The 5,004-nt window shown below is 44.5% G+C and overlaps 1 long non-coding RNA gene across 1 annotated transcript; it reads left to right on the plus strand.

The window, feature by feature from the left end:
* The first annotated feature begins 2,728 nt into the window (after nucleotides 1-2,728).
* LOC113115405 (uncharacterized) lies at nucleotides 2,729-4,797 on the plus strand. Its single transcript, XR_003293883.1, has 3 exons — nucleotides 2,729-4,046; nucleotides 4,200-4,264; nucleotides 4,777-4,797. It is a non-coding gene; the product is annotated as an uncharacterized LOC113115405 (long non-coding RNA).
* The last annotated feature ends 207 nt before the right edge of the window (nucleotides 4,798-5,004 follow it).

Here is a 5,004-nt window from a genome sequence, read left to right on the forward strand (position 1 = left end):
CCAGGGCACTATCAGAAGTTACGGCAAGTACTGTCAGAGATGGAAGAGCGTGATCTCATTCGTAAATCCAGCAGCGAGTGGGCCTCCCCCTTGGTTCTCGTGTGGAAGAAGAGTGGAGACCTACGTATCTGCGTTGATTACCGTTGGTTAAATTCACGCACTATTAAGGATGCACACCCTCTTCCTCATCAAGCCGACTGCCTCGCTGCTTTGGGAGGGAATGCATTGTTCAGCGCAATGGACCTTACGTCCGGCTTCTACAACATCTCCATGTGTGAGGAAGACAAGACGCTTACAGCCTTTACCACACCTCTAGGGCTCTATGAGTTCAATCGTCTTCCACAGGGACTATGCAACAGCCCAGCGAGTTTCATGCGGCTTATGATGAGTATATTTGGTGACCAAAACTTCCTTACTCTGCTTTGTTATTTGGATGATCTTCTGGTTGTAGCTCCCACTGAAGAAAAGGCCTTGGAAAGGTTGGAGATGGTCCTCGGGAGATTGAGTGCTCACGGGTTGAAGTTGGCACCGAATAAATGCTACTTCCTTAGAAGGAGCGTCAGGTTCCTTGGCCATGTTGTGAATGAGAATGGAGTCGCGACTGATCCTGACAAAGTTGCTGCCATTACGGCTGTCACTGAAAAGGATCTCATGATGGATGATGGGGTCTCGCCTTCCCAAAAAAAGATCAAGTCCTTTTTGGGTATGGTCCTGTATTACCAACGCTTCATCCCCAACTGTTCCAGCATCGCCAAACCGCTCTTCACACTAACCGCTGCAACCAAAGGGAAAAAGGGATTTTCAAGTGGTCGTGCTGTCTTTAGAAAACTCAGCCCGTCAGATTGGACTAGAGAATGTGCCTTATCCTTTGAACAGCTTAAGTCGGCTCTTGTGGACTCTGTAGTGTTAGCACACCCCGATTTCGCCCGGCCATTTATCCTCTCTACAGATGCCTCCTTGGATGGTATAGGGGCAGTATTGTCACAAGTCCTTGAAGGAGAGTCCAAGGCACGACCTATTGCCTTTGCAAGTAAGGCTCTTACACGAGCTCAGTCCAACTACCCTGCACACCGTCTTGAATTTCTGGCATTAAAATGGTCCATCTGCGATAAATTTAGCCATTGGCTAAAGGGGAATACTTTCACAGTCTGGACGGACAACAATCCGTTGACCTACATTTTAACAAAGCCGAAATTAGACGCATGTGAACAGAGGTGGGTAGCTAAGTTGGCCCCGTACACCTTTGACATCCAGTACATACCGGGTACAAAGAATGTGGTTGCCGATGCTCTGAGCCGTCAGCCGTTTGTTCCCAGTCTTGTGAGCCATAGATTAGTGACAGAACCCTACAGCCTTTTGCTTGAACAGTCTGAACAAATAAGGAAAGGCACAGTGCAGGATTCCTTTAGGCTCAGCGCAAATAGCCAAAGTATTGGACATTCGTCAGAACAATGTTCCTTGTCTTCTGATCAGGTCTCTGCTATCTTCGAAGCTCATGCAAAGTGGGATGTGGGAGCAGAGGGGAGAGTCCTTTCTTGGCTTGCTCAAGAAAAAAACAAATTATGCCTGCTGGTCAGAACCCCTTACCAGTCTTCTCACTAGAGGAGCTTCGGGAGAAGCAAGAAGGTGACCATGTGCTCTCAAGAGTTCTCTTCTATGTATGCAGAGGTAAGAGACCGTCTCGGAGAGAAAGAGCTAAGGAACCTTTCAAGGCCTTGAAACTGTTGAAGCAATGGGACAGGTTGAAGCTGTTGGATGGCATCCTATACCGTGTCTGCAAGGATCCAGTGACTAAGTTTACACGTTACCAGTTCATAGTCCCTGATTCACTGGTCAATGAAGTCTTGCGCGGCATCCACGATGAGGCAGGCCATCAAGGTCAAGGAAGGACGTTGTCTTTGGCTAGACAGAGGTTTTCTTGGGTTGGAATGGAGAGTGACACCCGTGATTATGTGAGACGCTGTCAACGTTGTGTGGTCAGCAAAACCCCTGAACCTGAGGGAAGGGCCCCTTTAGAGAGCATCCGAACTGTCCATCCACTAGAACTAGTCTGCATAGACTTCTGGTCTGCTGAGGATTCTTCTGGCAAGAGTGTTGATGTACTTGTGGTAACAGACCACTTCACGAAAATGGCTAATGCGTTTCCGTGCAGGAACCAGTCAGCATCCCAAGTCGCTCGTCAATTATGGGACAAGTTCTTCTGTGTTTATGGATTTCCACTAAGAATCCACTCGGACCAAGGAGCTAACTTTGAAAGCCGGTTGATCAAGGAACTGTTGCAGATTGCTGGCGTACAGAAGTCCCGAACCACGGCATATCACCCGATGGGTAACGGCCAAGTCGAGAGGTTCAATCGCACCTTGGGCAATATGATCAGGGCATTGCCTCCGAGAGTCAAACAGGACTGGCCACAAATGCTGCAAACCCTGACGTTCGCTTACAACTGTACTGCCCATGAGTCAACTGGCTTTGCCCCATTTTTCCTCATGTATGGTCGAATTCCTAGGCTGCCCGTTGACTTGATGTTCCAGTCTGTAGATCGGGATAACATCGTCACAGACTATGACCAATACGTAAAAAAATGAAGGATGATCTGAGGGAAGCTATGTTACTTGCTCAGGCCAACAACATTGCGAGTCAACAACGGCAATCTGAGCACTACAACAAAGACGTCAAAGGCCGAGATATAGAGGAAGGAGAATATGTGTTGCTTGACAATAAAGGAGAGCGTGGACGGCGCAAGCTGGCCGACAAATGGGACTCAACTGTGCATGTTGTGGTTTCTGTGGATACAAGGTGTCATACTTACCGTGTAAGGAACACCAGGACCAATCAGGAGAAGGTGGTTCATAGGAACTTGCTTTTACGTGCAAATTTCTTACCTGTTGACGTGAGGAAGGATTGTGTTGAACCAGCTTCCGAAGACTCCGGGTCGGACTTTGAGACCGATGACTCTATGAACGACAAAGCTATAAATGAATTAGAGGATGTTGGAAACGAGATTGATGAAGCAGTTCATTCTCCAGCTTGTCTGTCGACCCCATCAAATGCAGGGGAAACCAGAGGTCTAAGTTTCGGACCAGTATCGGAGCATGTCCTTGATGGAACGGACGTTGAAAGTGAGACTCAGGAAAAAGTTCAGAGTTCAGAATCTGACACTTCCAATGGAGCAGTTCATCCTCCAGCTTGTCAATTGAGCCCTTCAATGGGAGAGGAGACCAGAGATTCAGATTTCAGATCAGGATCGGAGCATGTCCTTGATGGAATAGATGATGAAATTGTGAGTTGGGAAAAAGTTCAGAGTCCCGCATCTGACCCTCATGATATGAATGTTGAGGAAGTTGAACGTGACATGGAAAAGTCAAAACCAACTGACGGAGTTCCTGGAGAAGTAGTTCAGCCTTCGTCTGATATGACTCACACGGTCAGAACTAGGGCTGGCAGATTGATTAAACCAGTTGATAGACTGATTCAAATTATGACCCAGAAGACCTTGTTACGTAGCCCTACGCTTAGCCTTCTATGGTCAAAAACTTCTTAAGTGGCATTTGAGTTCTCCAGTCTGAATAATTCATTTGGGGTAAAATATTAGTGGTGATCATTTGAGTATCTTTGGAGTAGTGTTTATGGCACTTCTTTTTGCGGGTGGGCATTTGAGAGTCTGGCCAACTTTCTTTTGTCACTCTCCCAGTGAGTTGGGTAACAGGGTTGTTGCGTGCAGATACTGTGGTTTTTAGAGTGTGATCACATCCCCAATTTCGATTAGTCACTAGTATTAGATTAGTTTTGTGAAGTTCAGGGGGGTGAATGTAGCAAGTTGGGAAGAGAAAAGTATTGATTGTGTCTTGGGTTTGTATGATGAACTTCCCAAAACTATTTTTCTTTGTTTTTGGGAACTATCGGTTGGGGTGTTTGTTGTGTGGGACATTTATCAGTGTTGCGCGCTATGCATTTGGAGTGCGTGAGTTACGTCATCCTCAGTTTGCGGATAGACGCTGGCGAGGAAAGACGCACTTATTTTCTCTCGCTCTTCCTACTTAATGTTGGTATGTAAGTAGAGTTCATTCAATTAAAGTTTGTTGATCATTGAGTACAATGTTATATTGAATCGATTGTACACATGCATATTGTGTATTTTGAATTTTGTGTGAGCTTTATCGGACGCACGTGGAGTGAACTAACTGTTGATTTGTGCACAGTGTGTGATGTGGGAAGAGGTTGGCGCAACGAAAAATATTGATCAAATTGTCCCATATGTTTCCAGGTATGTTCAGTTCTTCAATTTAACCAGCATAACGTGATCTAATTTTTGTAAATTGGGTTTATAATGAATATGTGGATTGTGCTTTTGAGCAGATATTGTATATTTATTTCTCAGATTCTATAATACATTATATTATGTTACAGCCATCTACTACACTGGTTTTGCAGTTCTATAGAGTATAATGTGGATGTGTCTGATGTTTTGAAGGAAAAACAACAACATTATTCTTATGTGTTACTATTGATATGTTTGAAGAATATATACACATCCAGCCATTTCATCACTTTATTTTTCCTTTAACGAAAGAAATGTATTATTTGCACAATAATGTATCTGCTACATAATGTTAAATATGTATACAAGTGAGTTACGTCATCCTCAGTTTGCGGATAGACGCTGGCGAGGAAAGACGCACTTATTTTCTCTCGCTCTTCCTACTTAATGTTGTGTGTGATGTGGGAAGAGGTTGGCGCAACAAAAAATATTGATCAAATTGTCCCATATGTTTCCAGGGCGGGTCAATAAATTCAGCTATTCTCAAGCCATCCTGTTGTCTACTGTGTGAAAATGTTATGTTCAGAAAGGGATCTGCTACACGTAGTTGGTGTAGGACGGAGAACGCGGTTTAAAAAGCTAAAAACGCTGTTTTACAAAGCCTTTACTGGACCCACTTTATATTAAGTGGCCTTAGCTACTATGTACTTACATTTTAATTAATAATTTAGTACAATGTACTTTTT

Source organism: Carassius auratus, chromosome 15 (assembly GCF_003368295.1).
Source record: "Carassius auratus strain Wakin chromosome 15, ASM336829v1, whole genome shotgun sequence".
Taxonomy (NCBI): domain Eukaryota; kingdom Metazoa; phylum Chordata; class Actinopteri; order Cypriniformes; family Cyprinidae; genus Carassius; species Carassius auratus.